Source organism: Gopherus flavomarginatus, chromosome 3 (genome assembly GCF_025201925.1).
Source record: "Gopherus flavomarginatus isolate rGopFla2 chromosome 3, rGopFla2.mat.asm, whole genome shotgun sequence".
Taxonomy (NCBI): Eukaryota; Metazoa; Chordata; order Testudines; family Testudinidae; genus Gopherus; species Gopherus flavomarginatus.
The window spans coordinates 105,440,316-105,457,526 of NC_066619.1; positions in this window are offsets into that span (position 1 = coordinate 105,440,316).

The window sequence follows — 17,211 nt, forward strand, 5'->3', positions numbered from 1 at the left end:
CTTAACAGGCTTGGGCCTGCTTTTCACCTGGGCCTATACGTCATAGTAACCTATGAAGGACTAGACTGTGGCTTTAACCACACAGCCTTAAGTAGGGAGAGATGGAGAACCACACAGCCGAGTTGGAATACCAGAAAAACTGTGCTTCCACGAGCCCAATCCCTGCTGGGACTTCTCCCTGCACACAGGAGATGTGCAGCTCATATTAGGCTGGCCCAGAATGTTCTCCCGGAAACCCCACCCTCACTCTCACTACTCTTTTCCCCAGGTTCATCCTTGGAGTGCGGGGGCAGCTCTTGTGAGCTTGTGTGGCAGTTCAAAAGAGCTTTCCCCCAAGGGTAGAGAGACTGGGTGCACCTTCATGCTTGTCCTTGCATAACCATGCAAGGGCCAATCACAATCTGGGCCAAAATGCTTCACATCTTTATAGGACCACAAAGCAGTCCTCCCCTCTGTGGGGATTTTTCTCACAGTCACACACCCACAGGGTTTAATGCCCCTCTGTTTTGTTAAGGCCAAGCTGATACAGAGAAAATGGGAGTGGCATATGAGCAAAGTGTCCTATATTCATGAGCAAATGGCTCAGCAGCTGACAAGCACAACTCACCACTGTCTGCCTAGCCCATTCATCATGTATTAAGTAGATGAGAACAGTCCCTGAATGACGGAGGCAACCTAGTGACAGAGGATGTGGAAAAAGCTAATGTACTCAATGATTTTTTTACCTCTGTCTTCACAAACAAGGTCAGCTCCCAGACTGCTGCACTGGGCAGCACAGTATGGGGAGAAGGTGACCAGCCCTCTGTGGAGAAAGAAGTGGTTCGGGACTATTTAAAAAAACTGGACGAGCACAAGTCCATGGGGCCGGATGCACTGCATCCGAGGGTGCTAAAGGAGTTGGCAGATGTGATTGCAGAGCCGTTGGCCATTATCTTTGAAAACTCATGGTGAATGGTGGAGGTCCAGGATGACTGGAAAAAGGCTACTGTAATGCCCATCTTTAAAAAAGGGAAGGAGGAGGATCCAGGGAACTACAGGCCAGTCAGCCTCACCTCAGTCCCTGGAAAAATCACAGAGCCGGTCCTCAAGGAATCAATTCTGAAGTACTTAGAGGAGAGGAAAGTGATCAGGAACAGTCAGCATGGATTCACCAAGGGCAAGTCATGCCTGACTAACCTAATTGCCTTCTATGAGGAGATAACTGAGTCTGTGGATAAGGGGAAAGCAGTGGATGTGTTATTCCTTGACTTTAGCAAAGCTTTTGATACGGTCTCCCACAGTATTCTTGCCAGCAAGTTAAAGAAGTATGGGCTGGATGATTGGACTATAAGGTGGATAGAAAGCTGGCTGGATTGTTGGGCTCAGTGGGTAGTGGTCAATGACTCCATGTCTAGTTGGCAGCTGGTTTCAAGCGGAGTGCCCCAAGGGTCGGTCGTGGGGCCAGTTTTGTTCAATGTCTTAATTAATGATCTGGAGGATGGCGTGGACTGCACACCCAGCAAGTTTGCAGATGACACTAAACTGGGAGGAGTGGTAGATACGCTGGAGGATAGGGATAGGATACAGAGATACCTAGACAAATTAGAGGACTGAGCCAAAAGAAACTTGATGTGATTCAACAAGGACAAGTGCAGAGTCCTGCACTTAGGATGGAAGAATCCCATTCACTATTACAGACTAGGGACTAAGCAGCTAGGCAGCAGTTCTGCAGAAAAGGACCTAGGGGTTACAGTGGACAAGAAGCTGGATATGAGTCAACAGTGTCTCCTTGTTGTCAAGAAAGCTAACAGCATTTTGGGCTGTATAAGTAGGGGCACTGCAAGTAGATCGAGGGATGTGATCATTCCCCTCTATTCGACATTGGTAAGGCCTCATCTGGAGTACTGTGTCCAGTTTTGGGCCCCACACTACAAGAAGGATGTGGAAAAATTGGAAAAAGTCCAGCGGAGGGCAACAAAAATGATTAGGGGGCTGGAGCACATGACTTATGAGGAGAGGCTGAGGGAACTGGGATTGTTTAGTCTGCAGAAGAGAAGAATGAGGGGGGGATTTGATAGCTGCTTTCAACTACCTGAAAGGGAGTTCCAAAGGGGATGAATCTAGACTGTTCTCAGTGGTAGCAGATGACAGAACAAGGAGTAATGGTCTCAAGTTGCAGTGGGGGAGGTTTAAGTTGGATATTAGGAAAAACTTTTTCACTCAGAGAGTGGTGAAGCACTGTAGTGGGTTACCTACGGAGGTGGTGGAATCTCCTTCCCCTTAGAGGTTTTTAAGGTCAGGGTTGACAAACCCTGGCTGGGATGATTTAGTTGGGAATTGGTCCTGCTTTGAGCAGGGTGTTGGACTAGATGACCTCCTGAGGTCCCTTCCAACCCTCATATTCTATGATTCTATATTGGGTCAGACCAATGGTCCATCTAGCCCAGTAGCCTGTTTTCTGACTGTGGCCAATGCCAGATGCTCCAGAGGGGATGAATAGAACAAGCCAATTACTAAGTGATCCATGCCCTGTTGTTCATGCCCAGCTTCTGGCAGTTAAAAGCTTAAAATACCCAGACTATGGGGGGTTGCATCCCTGATCATCTTGGCTACCAGCTATTGTGAACTTATCTCATTTTTTTTAACCCAGTTATAATTTTGGCCTTCACAACATCCCCTGGCAATGCATTCCACAGGTTGACTGTGCATTGTGTGAAGCAGTACGTCCTTTTATTTGTTTTAAACTTGCTGCCTGTTAATTTTTATTGTGTTATGTGAAAGGGTAAATAACACTTCCTTACTCACTTTCTCCACACCATTCATGATTTTACATACTATCATTTACCCCATTAGTCATCTCTTTTGTCCCAGTCTCTTTAATCTCACCTCAGATAGAATAGATTCATTTTTGTTGCCCTTCTCTGTACTTTTTCCAATTCTAATATACCTTTTTTGAGATGGGGTGACCAGAACTGCACACAATATTCAAGGTGTGGTGTACCATGGATTAATATAGTGGCATTATGATATTTTCTGTCTTATTATCTATCCCTTTCCTAAGTGAGGGAATTGCTCTGTTGCATGATTCTAGTATAGGGGTTGGCAACCTCTGGCACACAGCTCGCCAGGGTAAGCACCCTGGTGGGATGGACCAGTTTGTTTACCTGCCACCTCCACAGGTTTAGCCAATCGCAGCTCCGACTGGTCACGGTTCACCGCTCCGGGCACATGGGGGAAACGGGAAGCCGTGGCCAGCACATCCCTCAGCCCACGCCACTTCCTGCCGCCCCCATTGGCCCAGAACGGCGAACCACAGCCAGTGGGAGCTGTGCTCAGCTGAACCTGTGGAGGCAGCAGGTAAACAAACTGGTCCGGCCCACCAGGGTGCTTACCCTGGCGAGCCATGTGCCAGAGCTTGCCTACCCCTGTTCTAGTAACTTAGAGCAATGGCATTTCCATAGGCAGTGGTGATTTTAGCTGAGATTTCACTCCAGAGGGTAACAAAGGCAAAGACAGCACAGCTGCTGCAAGCATCCTGAAGCCACCCAGGTCCATATGTTGCTAGCCTGTGTACTGCAATGGTGTCTGCTGAAGTTATCACAGAGTGGTGTCAGAAAGTGTTCTACCCTGGCAAAAGAAATAAGGCAGTCCTGCTTCAAAAACCTTCAACAGAGAATTGCAGAGTACCTCCATGAAAGTGGAGGATTCAAGAGATATCCCTGTGCACATGAACAAACTGCTCGGCATGTCCCTGACCCACCCATCCCTGCCTAATTCTAGAGATGACTGAAAAGTGATAGCAACTCTACCTCTCTTGATTGTACCATTACATAAGAACATAAAAATGGCATACTGGGTCAGACCAAAGGTCCATCTCACCCTTAAACACAGAGAGACAAGATAAGTGAGATAATATCATTTATTGGACCAACTTCTGTTGGTGGAAGGTACAGGCTTTCAAACTACACAGGTCATTAGGTCTGGGGAAGGAAGCAGAGTATGTGAGCTGAATACTTTTGAAAATACAGTAGTTGACGTCGTCTTCAACGGGGAGGAGCCGAGAAAGGAAATGTGATGCATCTGACGTTATGACCACTAACCCTCCACATTACTTAAAATATTTACAAACTCATTTCTCTTGGAGTTTAAGTACTCAACTTTCATAATGTTTCACTGAATGTAAACTAACAAAACAGAGTATCACCACCAGAATCCCAGTGGCAGAAATAACATTATCGTGCTAATACAATCTGTAGGAAGCTGCAGTAATCCAAATTACTATAAATTGTCAAATTAGTGCAACTAATTTGACTTTTATTGTGCTGCTAACTCAAATTATTACATGATCTATAGATTATAAAGCCCTGTGATGATACAGGATGAAATAGCTTAGGATACCCACACCATGGGGCTGCATCCCAGATCATTGCAGCAAGCAGCTATTGATGGATCTATCCTCCGTGAATTTAGCTCATTTTTTAACCCATTTATAATTTTGGCCTTCATAAACACCCCCCCCCCACACACACACACACTAAAACTTAGTGCTGTATTATCATTTATTTCTGCCTTGATGATAAGGTTGTAAATCACTTGGCATGTTAGGAGTAAGTAAAGAAAACAGTAATACCTTGCTATAATACATTGACTAAATAATTACTTGCCAGGCTGCAAACATCACTGCGTCAGGAAGAATGCAAAATGTTTGTTGGTTATCAAGGCATATGTTTCTGTCAAAGACAGAGGCCCTGGTTCTCCACTATGTATGAGCAGCTGTTGTGGACCATGACAAAGGCAGGAAAGTGCTTATGACTCCCTGAACCTTGGATGCCCAGCACTGGCAGATGTTAAAGCAGCAGGTGGCCTACTCTAATTTCTGCCAGTAGCATAAGCTCCATACATTAGCAGAGGATCAGTGTAGTAGAGCGCAGCACCACCATGCTCCCTGCCACCCCCAGCACACTCCGTTCTTTCCCATACATTGGGTTAGGGCGAGCATCAATCATAGGAGGCAACTACTTCACCTCTGCAGTGCTAGCTTTACAGCAATGGAGATTCCCCCTGCACAGGAGGAATTCTCCTGTGGGCAGCTTATCTGGCTGAAATTCATTTTGTGTCAAATAGCTGGTGCAAAGTGCAATGGGGCTGACTGACTGAAGTATCCAATCCTGAATATTGGAAAATGCACATAAATCAAGAATGATTTTGATAATGGCATAATTAATTCCATTTGAACTCTACAGCTACCTGCCCCAATCCCACTGGACCCAGAGGGTGAAATTCACCCCTGTGCATAAGGCCAGCACAAGACATTTATACCACATATGCCATGTTTGAAGGGTTTAAGTGGTGCATAGAGCTGCTAATGGATGCACAAGAATGGATTTAATCCATAATGGCCTGGTGCTTTTCACTCCTAATGCTAAACACTCTCTCCTAGGCCTGGAAATAGAACACAGGAATCCTGACTCCCAGCCCCTTGCTCTCCCTAGTGGCTGAAGACTTTCAACCTTCAGCATTGTAGCAGCTTGTATGGAACTTGGAAGTAGGAGCACAGGTTTCAGGCAGGAAATATTTAGAGGCATTAGGAAGACAATCTGTTTGCATAAGGCTGGAATGCTAGCTGTTGTTGCAAGGTCTCTGTAAATAGTTCTCATAATAAAGAGCTGGTTTAATATTTAGAAACATGAAGTCCACTCATGCTGGGTAATAACATGGTATTTGAAACACGGTGGCAGCAGTACATCTAGTGAGAACCACAGCAAGGAAGAAAGTGTGATTAACAGGAAAACAAAACAGCTCCTAGAAACAGAGCAGACAGACAGCATGCAGGGATTCAGGCCACCGGAAAAGCTAGATTTCCAGATTTAAAAAAAAAATTGCACAAGTACACACTTGAGTCTGTATACAGAGCTGATCATGGGGAATAAAGAGGGGGAAAGAAAGGTAAAGCTTTTTTACAATTTTATTGGGGGAAAGGATGCAAAGTGAGTAAAGTTTGTTACCAGGAAAAATGACTGAAACAGCTGATAAAAGTGTTTGGTGAATAGTGATCCCAGACAGAATGAGACTGTAGAGTGACACTGTTTTTTACCTGAAACCAAGAAGCAGATGAGGGAATAGATACTGACAGAACTGAGAACTCTAGCATCCACATATAATTTTGGCACCATAAAAGATGCTTGATTTAGAGATGGACTCACTTGTGGGACTTGGGATTCTGAGTTACAGGCGAGAGACCGTTGAGAAAAACAGATCTGATCCTGGAGCAATGCCTCCAAATAGAAGGACAGTTGAAATGTCCAGGGAAAAGGTCTAAATAATAGCTTGTCACTAGAGCAGCACAATTACAAATGTTCAGGCTAAAGGAACTCAGGAAGCAGGACAGAGACAGGCTGACCAAGAATGCAGGCATCATAATAAAGTGAAAGCAACATGGAAAGCAGAAAGAAAAATGCCCAGCCAATGGACAAACATGCAGTAGATGTGGGAAACAGAACCACTTCATGTTTTTAGTTTTAGAAAAATAGAGTCCTCCCAAGTTATGATCCAGCACAAGGTTCATGAAACAACCATGAAAGTCATTTGGCCTGTAAGCTCCTGGTTAAATTAAATGAACTGCAAAAGTCCTGCAGGATTGGTTTGTTTTAATTGGCTGAGCTGCTCCTGTGTACTGAGAATTAAGTGACACCTCGCAGATGATTTAAACTGATAAACAGACTATTAAGGTTAACTGACAAGCTTCAGGTTATCCTTCATTTTAGAAGAAGGTGGGTGCATACAAGTCCTGCATGTGGCAAGCTGCTGGGGCTACCCAGAGCTGCGAAGCATCAGGCTTCCCGTCTCAGCCTCAGCAAGCAGAAGCTTTGTTGCAGCTAAGCTGTATGATAACTTCCTGACATATCAACTTGTCTGCCTTGCCAGTAAACTCCTCAGGGCATTCCCAGGCCAAATTTTGCCTAGAAGTTAACAATCAGTGAATTCCAGCCTCCAAGTTCCTCTGTGATGTCTTTCTGCAATGCACAGCCCACATTCACAGAACATATTAAGTGTGCTGCTTCTTTCAAGAGCCAGCTTATCATCTTGACAGGAGTTAATATTCACTTCAATTCAATCAAAGCACTGGGTTGGGTTAGATAGCAAGTAAAACACATTTATTTAATCAAAAAGATGGGCTTTAAGTGAGTTCAAATATAAGGGATAAAGGTAGAAAGTGTTACAAACAAATAAAATTAAAAATATGCTTTCTAATGACTAAGACCTAGTTTAACAAGCTACAGTCCTTGTTCAAGGCAGTTTCCTCGTCAATCTTCCTTTTCTAGCAATGGCTGAGTAGCTCTTAGACAGGATCCCCACAAAGTCCAAGGCATTGGTTTTCCTTGTCTCCTCAGATAAAGGATAACTTAGGGGTTCTCTGTTCCTCTCTCTATAGTCTAGTCTAACTTTGAAATGTATATTCTCAAAGTTCATTGGCCCTACTTCAAGAGGCAGGAGGACTCCCTGGGGAAGCAGTTTCCATCCCCTGTTGAGATTGTAAGTGATCACTTTTTCCCTATGTGCTCTGCTGATGGCTTTGTTTGCCTGGATGCAGTTGTGCTTTTCTTTGTCCTTGATCAACATACATGGGAGACACATTCATGCAGGTGAAACCATGGTAAAAAAAAAAACACATTTATCAACTCCCCTAATATGCCTGGTTTCAACACATTTTAGTGGTAATTCCAGCACATCTGTGTAAGCCTTTGTGGGTTGACCATACATACATCACATAAGAATATTAATGATCAGTGAGTGATTCGTTTTCCAATTACAGATTATAACAATAGTGAATTGGGGTACACTGAGCTGGTCAGGCCAGCTAAAACTCACTGCTAAATATCAGGAAGTCCCTTGCCTTCTGGCATAGAGATGCTCTTAGGTTCACACCGTGTCACTGTAAAGCAGTTGTTAAGTATTATCAGTGCAAGGCAGTATGGTTTGTCTTGCTTCACATGCAAGTTTCTCTAACGGTCTGTGATAAATTATAAGTGGGAATCTGGATTGCTTTCATTTTGTCATGCCTATCAGGTAGCTCATTAAGCTCACACCGTATATCTTTTATGCAAGCACTCAGCTTTCTTGCCACTTGTAATCATCTGCAAAACCACAAAAGTTCTCAAGCCAAATGAATCTTTAATAGGTGGAGTTGGGGTGTCGTCTCGACATGCATTTAAGTGTGTCTGGCCTTGTCTGAAACCCAGGGTAGAAATTGCTCAGAGGAGGATCACTTGGGCTTAGATTTTGCCAGCATTCAAATGCATTGCTCTGAAACCTCAACAGCATTCAACTTTTCAGAATAGCCTACAGCAAGATTTCATGTCCCTGCAACAGCATTATACTGCATGGAAGAGAAAGATGTGAGACCCTACATAAGAAACTACTACTCCCACTCCCTCCCCGCCATATCCACAGACATAGAAAAATGATCAATCAGTAGACATTTCTTACTAACATAATCTGTGGGCCTTTGGGATGTTCTTTTTAAATAAGTGAAACTGTTTTTTTGTTTGGTTTGTTTTGCATAGAAGCATAAGTATCCATGCTACAGAATTCAACAATTAAATCTTCTATGGTTTTGTATTGTAAGCTGCAGGTGCTCTCAGGCTTTGGCGTACTCTGGAAAAAAAAGAGTTGGAGAACAATTATATTCGGCATCATAGGTGACATTTGCTCCTCTGGAGAGGGCCTGCACAAGGCCTATGCAGCACCTAAATTCCACTTGTATGGCTAAAGTGAGACTTAAGTGGTGCATAGACCCTATATTGGCTGTCTCAGCAGGGATAGATTTCATCATCTTTAGACTGTTAGCCCTCAAAGCAAGGATCTTGTCTGTATATCTGTGTATAAAGCATCCATATTAACATACTCCCCCCATTTGTTGTGTAAATCACAATTGCTATCACTAGGAGGTAAAAAATAATGCCAGAGATGGTTGAAAGTAGAGAGACTTAAATGGATTTACACTGATTTATACCAGTGAAGGATCTATCCTATGGTTTTCCCATATTAATCCAACAGTCCAGCCTGAATGAGTTTACTACGGGGGAAGGTTATACATGTCTCCAAAAGTGTCAAGACAAAACAACATCCTGTAACTCAGTTATTAGCTAATGACCAAAAACTGAATAGGCCACAGTGCTTTACCCAAGAACCATCAGAGTGATATCCAAAATGGCAAATGGTAACATACTATTTTTCTTACCTACATATTTCTGCAATGTTTAATGCTCTTAGCTATACTGGTGTAAAAATAGAGTAACTCCACTGAGATTAACAGGATCACTCCAGATACACACCATTTCATGGGACTGTAGAATTTTGGAAACTATAAATCTAATTGAGAACTAAACGTTCTATGAAAAATAGTATGTTACATAATATGATCTATATGATTTCCAGAGTGGGAACAGAACTGTAATAAGGGAATTGGAGAATTAACATATGGCTGTAACTGGGGAATGTAAATAAAATGTAATATAATGACTGAGGAACCATTATTTTGTAATTTATAGAAGACAGAGGTACTCAGCACTTTGCTGGCTAGAGAAAAAATAATATTTGATTAGCAGGTTTGATGTAAAAGATTTAGTGTCATGAGTTTGAGAAAGTTGCATTAATTATGATTAATGATGCCATTGCAATAATGAGGTGGGTGCAGATGATACAAATGAGCACCAATAAAACTCTTACCCCACATCATACCATCATCTATTATGTAAATGTCAAATATGTTACTCAAACTATTTTTAAAATGCTTTAGACGATTGTTTTAAAAATGCTATTGGAGCTATTGCATTCCTCTGTTAAAATCAATGATGGTACATCAGTGTAAAAATGATATAAGTGGAAAATCCCAACCGCAATGAATAAGTCTTGTTATTTATGTGATGACTGAGCTTTTCTTTTTCTGTGCGGTAACTGTGTCTCCTATTTAAAAAAACAAACCAACCTGACAGCTGTTTCTTTTTAATGTTATTTTCTCATTTTTCAAAGTGTAGGAGCACAAATGCTGCCAGGTTCCTCATAATTTACCCATTGCTTCTGTTTTTCCTGAGCTTGCAGAGGGTGTGTTAGTGCTGCATAACAACTCATTTATAAAGATTCAAACAACTCATTTATAAAGATTAAAAAGATGCTTCAAAGCCAAAAATATTGAGTGAGAGACTTATGTTCCAATAACTGCTTGCCCATAAGGCTGAAAGTTAATTGCAGTACACACACCTCATATAAAAAAGGTAATTTCACTTGAAATAAATGTAGGTTTTAAGAAGTTGAGGGCAATAATGCTAAACTAGATATAAAAGTCAACAAAATACCAAATAAAGTATAATAATGCTTTACGGTTCTGTGACACGACCAATCAATTAAGTCTCACAATATCCCTATTAGGTAGGGAACAATATTGAAATAGACTTACAGATGCCTAAACTGAGGCACAGAGAAACCAATAGTTGCGTCCAAGGTCACAAAGTGAGTCAATAGCAGAGCCAAAAATAGAATCTAGGTGTTGCAACTCCCAGCTTGGAGCTGCTAACTCATTTTACACAAGACAGCCTGGAAGAGGGAGAGAGGAGCCTGCTGCAGCCTAAGTAAGGAGATGAAGGAGGAGCAGAGGTAAAGCTGAGGGGGGCTTTTGGTCTCTTGATATGATGCTTTTGTGGCCGGCTAGTGAGAGTGACTACCCTGTAATGAGGGTGCAAGTCACACAGCCGTGGCTTATGGGGGGTATTGAGCTCTTTGGAACCTTGAGTAGTGTGACCTCCCTGTAATGAGGGCTCAGGTCTCCATTGGCAATATAGCCAGTGTGACAACCCTGTAATTAGGGTGCATGTCACAAGCCTCTCTTTTATGGGACATATTGAGGCCTTTGCTGCCTTGACCAGCCTGACCTCCCTGTAATTGAGAGCAAGATCTCTGCCCTCTAATGCACAGTTAGCTGGTGGTGTTAACTGACTACTCTGTAACTCAGGGTCTAGTTTGCCTCCCTCCTCAATCTACATGGGGGATTAGGGGCATTTTAGGAATTTGGGCAGAGTGACCTCCTGGTAACTAGAGATCGAGTCCCTGCCCTTTAGTCTCTTGGCATTATGCGACTGTAGCTCGCTGGTCAGAACGAGCACCCTGTAAGTAGGGTACAAGTCTCAGCAGTCACTACTAGTCATGCCCCTGAGAAACTCTGTCCAGGGTCCTGGCCCATCACCCTCCCTTCCCAGCTTGCTCAGAATTCTGCAGCCAAGCCTCATAGCCAATACCCTGCCGGAGATAGCACATTCTGCAGCTGTTGCAGGTAAGTTCCAATAGAGAGGTCTCTTTGGCAGTTTTGGAATAAGACTGATCAGAACTAGTACTGCTGTCATGTGTTCCGAACTCAATGGTGTTGAATAATTTCACACTAACTCCTGAACTCTTTGTATTAAGAATCTTGACTGGCAGCGTGTAATAGCTGTGAAGAAGAAATGTGGAGACGTTGCCTTAGGAATAGGACGTATTTGGTAGCTCAGTGTCCCCGGGGAGGGAGTGGAATCCCAGTGAAGAGTATGATGACAGCGTGGAACTCTCTTGGAGCTAGAATTGCAGGCTGTCTGCAGACTCTGGGAAAATAAGGCTGCCTCGTTAGTTTGCACTGGGGACTTGGAGTCTGAGCCCTGTTCTAAGACTGTCTTAACTTCTATCTCTCTCTCTCTGTTTCCAACGCCTCCAAGGAAGAGAAGAAGAAGGGAGCCTGTAAGAAACCGCAAGAAAATAGAAGGAAAGCAAGCAAGTCACTGAAGGTGGAGAAGGAAAGGGACCCTGGACAGAGTGAGCACCTCACAACTAAGGTCACATGTAATTAGGCTGCACATCATGAGCCTCTCTTTTATAGGACATATTGAGAGCTTTGCTGCCTTGACCAGCCTGACCTCCCTGTAATTGAGGGCAAGGTCTCCGCCCCCTTCTCACTTGGCATTAATATGCCTTTAGCTGGTGAAGCTGACTGTTCACTCTGTAAGTCAGGGTCTAGTTTGCCTCCCTCCTCAATCTATGTGGGGGGATTAGGGGCATTTTGGCGGAGTGACCTCCCGGTAACTAGAGATCAAGTCCCTGCCTTTTAGTCTTTTGCCATTATGCGACTGTAACTCGCTGGTCAGAATGAGCACCCTGTAAGTAGGGTACAAGTCTCAGCAATTACTATTTTTTCATGTTCCCCTCCCACCCAAATATACTATGTCTAAAGTCCTGGCCCGTTATTCTCTTTGCCAGCCTGACTGGTATAGTGCAGCCATGCTTCATGATTTTTTTCCCCACTATAATAGGGGAGAGAAGATTTTGCAGCAGTTGCTCTTAATTTGTGTAAAAAAAAAAAAAAAAGAGAGAGAGAGAGAGAGAGAGAGAGAGAGAGAGATTCCTTTTGGCATTTTTCAAATCATCAGTGTAAGTATTTTTTTCATTGACATTGCAATGTGTGTCAACTATTTCACATTTCCCTTAGAGAACATGCTGAATTTTTATTAATAATTTTGTTTTGCATTGTGTATGAATTGTCATGGAGAAATTTGGAGAACTTGAGTTTTGAATTGGATTTTCTTGGTAATATTCTTCTGTCACTTATTTTTCTTGGTAGGATGCTAATTTAACAAGTTCATCAGAGTTATTTCCCCTAACTTATTTTGCAATTACATTATAGTCACTATCATTTCCCTCTTACACAGTGGGCAAAGTTCTGGCTAAGCACTCACTTGATGTTGCCTGTGCTTTTTATAGCTGTGAGTCATGGCTTTTGCCCCAGTTTTACTTTTCAGAGATTGTGCTCATATCGGGTAATTTGAAAAAATCGTGGGTGAATTTGAATAAATTAATTTGTATACAATCCTTTTTATTTTAGAGTTCATTTCTTATTGATTTAAATCTCGCATACTCTTTCCAGCTTCAGAGACAAGTGGACAAGAAGGAAGGCCCCAACTGAAAAGAAAAAAGAATGAAAAGGAACTATGCAAAAGCAGAGGAAAATGCATGCAGAGAACATAGTAATTGGAAATTCCTGTAATTATGAGATACTTCCAGCATAAATCATACGATAATCTCACACCGTGAATAAAACTTAATCTCTCAAGGTAGTAATATTAAGCAATACAAGGCAATATTAAGTATTCCTTATAATAAATATTGTAGTAAAAAATCTTTTTTCTCTTCAGATTTACAACCATGTCCATCACCATAGCAGTTAAATGCATTGGAAGGATAAATGCAACAACTTAACTAGCATCTCTTACCTATTACATGCTGTTAAAAGTCAGTACTATATAACAGATAAGGGCAACAAAAATGATTAGGGGTATGGAACAGTTTCCCTATGAGTAAAGATTAATAAGACCGGGACTGTTCAGCTTGGAAGAGATGACTAAAGGGCAATATGATAGAGGTCTATAAAATCATAACTGGTGTGAAGAAAGGAAATAAGAAAGCATTACTTACTCCATCTCATAACGCAAAAACTAGGGGTCACCAAATGAAATTAATAGGCAGCAGGTTTAAAACAAACAAAAGGAAATATTTCTTCACACAACACACCGTCAACCTGTGGAACTGTTTGCCAGAGGATGTTGACTATAACAGGGTGCAAAAAATAACTAGATAAATTCATGGAGGCTTGATCCTTCAATGGCTATTAGCCAGGATGGGCAGGAATGGTGTCCCTAGCCTCTGTTTGCCAGAAGCTGGGAATGGGTGACAGGGGATGGATCACTTGATTACCTGCTCTGTTCCTTCTCTCTGCGATACCTGGCATTGGCCACTGTCGGAAAACAGGATACCGGGCTAGGTGGACCTTTTTTCCAACCCAGTATGGCTGTTCTTATGTGGTTGGAGTGTGCTTTTGGTTTCCCAGATTACTCTAGTTTTCGGCTCTGTTCTTACTTGTTGAGCGTCAGGCTGAGTTTTGCACAGATGTTCTCTCTCTCTAGAAGGCATCTTTTGTATCGTTGGGTGACTGTGCTGAGGAGTAGAGACAAATGTTTAGTATGCTGTTCCTATACCACCAAGTTTCCTGCTGCCCTCTACACACTGGGAAATGTTAAAGGTGGCTTTTAACTTCTATTTCCAGTCCTTGTTTGAAACACTTTAGCACCAGGAAATGTGTGTGTATCACTTGTTAGGGGCTGTTTGGCCCTCTTACGGCTTATGTAGTGGAGCCTGGGCCCTCTTATAGTCCATTGCTTAACTTCTAAAAACAGGTATTTAAAAATTGCATACTTCCCAGAGCTGTAAATATCCAACAGAGCCCCAAGGACTGTACCTCCCATTATGCATATTGGCTCTCCTGTGCTTGGCTTTCATGAAATTAAACAAAGCTCTTAGTGGGAGTGAGTCAAAGCCCATCAACACCATTGCTTTGGCTACAAAGAGCATGTTGAACAAATCCATAGATGGGATTTTTTTCCAACAGAAACAAGAAACAAAAGAACACAAGAAAGAAACATCTCCGAAGAGATTTGCAAAAAGACTGGTGGGCCAGATTATTAAAGGTATTTAGGCACCTAATCTGGTCTGGTATCTCCAAATCCAAACTTTTAGTCAATTTCCTGTTAGGTTTATCCTTTTTATATCACTTAAACTCTCCTACAGAAATCTGCACTTTGGACACAGCCTATGGATGGGGGGGAAACACAAACAAAACAAAAAACCACTATCTCAGTGACTTTCATTTTCATCCCAAATCAACATGTCAGAATGAAACTTTTATTTTGAAATGGTGCTTTGGAAAATTACGTTTTCCAACAGGAACGTTTAGGTGAAATCACTTTTTTGATAAAACTGCATAAGACGACTTTCAATTCATTTTAATCTGTACACACGTTGGTAACAATAGCCAACTTTGAGTCTAGATTACAAGCACAGTTATCACGATTTATATTCTTAGATTGTAACGCTATTGAGCCCGATTCTGATCTCACTTATACCAGATGTATACAGCTACAATGCCATTGAATTTAATGGGGCTATGCCTGATTTACAAGTGAAATTGGAATCAAGCCCAACACAGATTGTAAGCGCCTAAGGACAGGGACTGTCTTTGTTCTATATTTGTACAGCACCTACCCAATGAGGTTCTGGGCCATGAGTAGGGCTCCTAGGTACCAGGATAATACAAATAATGTCTACTAAAGCTTGATTCCAAACATAGGTCAGTCCAAACTGTTCAGTACTGTGCAAAATAGAAAAGGAAGATGGTCCAAATTAAAAATCTTCATTGACAAACACAACAACAACACATTGGGGATGCTTAGGGGAGACAATTTTGCTTGTTTCATAAAAGATACACAATATATTTGTTGCTGGGTATATAGACCCAATATCCTATCAAGTTAACTAAAGTAAATATCTAGGAACAAAGACTCTAGGCCATACTTACAGGATGAGGGGGGGACGTTCTCCCAGGAAGCAGTAACTCTCTGAAGAAGATTAAGGGGTGTGGTGCATAATCAGTTGAGGATGACTCCCACTGTGACGCTGTGACCTAAGAGCTAATCTGATGCTTAGATGCCTGTAAGTGGAACAGTCAAGTAGGAGCAGAGAGATTATTTTACCTCTGCATTTGGCTCTGGTGAAGGCAATTCAAGAAGAATGTTGCTAAATTGGAAGAGCTGAGAGAAGAGCCACAAGAATGATTAAAGGATTAGAAAACATGCCTTATAAGTGACTGAGCTCCTTGAGTCTATCTATTTAGCTTAACAACACAAGGTTAAGGGATGACTTGACTGCAGTTTACAAGTAGCTACAAGTGGAAGAAATATTTAGTAATGGGTTTTTCAATCTAGCAGAGAATAGTACAACATGATCCAGTGGCTGGAAGTTGAAACTAGACACATTCATACTGGAAATAAGGCAATAATTTGACCAGAGTTTGAAATGCTAAACAAGTTTTTGACAACAGCAGCCCCTTCTGCAGGTGCAGAGAAAATACTTTCTTCAGTTTATTCAACTGGTTCATTTGAAATTAAGAAACCAATTAGGAGCTGAAAAAGCAGAAAAGCTTGTTTTCATCTTCCAATTTAAGAATAAAAACTGGATGAGAGAGAATGAGATCTACTAGTTCTAAAAATCCCGACAGATACAGTAACTAGATCAATCAGTTCAATACACTAACTTCAGATAATATTTCCTTTGTTTAATAAATCAGTTTTAAATGCAAAATGTTTTCATAAGAAAAAGAGATAGTATCAAACACATTTACTATTAGTTTTTTTTCAATAAACACTAATGCTGTTTGTATTTTTATTGAATTTTAATTTTCATCCAAATAGAGTTTAACACAAATTACAAGAAAAAATCTAGTAAATAAGAACTGCATCATTCACCATTGTCTAACAAGAATATAAAAATTTAACCATCTGAATAAACATAAATTAAGCTATATAATTTCTTAATTTGATGCTGCTATATTTACACACATTTTAGTGTAAAGGCTATATTTAGTTACAAATCAACATGTTTTAATGGTTACCAAGCAATGAGAATCAGCCTCTCTTTAGTTATTTTTAGGGCTGTCAAGCAATTAAAAAAATTAATCGCTATTAATCAGACTGTTAAATAATAATAGAATACCATGTATTTAAATATTTGTGGATGTTTTCTACATTTTCAAATATATTGATTTCAATTATTACAGAATACAAAGTGTACAGTGCTCAATTTATATTTATTTTTATTACAAATATTTGCACTATAAAAAAAATAGCATTTTTCAATTCGCCTAATACAAGTACTGTAGTGCAATCTCTTTATCATTAAAGTTGAACTTACAGATGTAGAATTATGTACAAAAAACTGCATTCAAAAATAAAACAACGTAAAACTCTAGAGCCTACTCAGTCCTATTTCTTTTTTAGCAAATTGCTCAAACAAACAAGTTTGTTTACATTTGCTGGAGATAATGCTGCCTGCTTCTTGTTCACAATGGCACCTGAAAGTAAGAACAGATGTTCGCATAACACATATGTCCATGCTGATGATGAGTTCTGCTCAATAATTCAAAGCAGTGTGGGTCGGCGCATGTTCATTTTCATCATCTGAGTGAGATGCAACCAGCAAAAGGTTGATTTTCTTTTTTGGTGGTTTGGGTTCTGTAGTTTCCACATCAGTGTGTAGCTCTTTTAAGATTTCTGAAAGTAAGCTCAACACCTTGTTCCTCTCAGATTTTGGAAGGCACTTCAGATT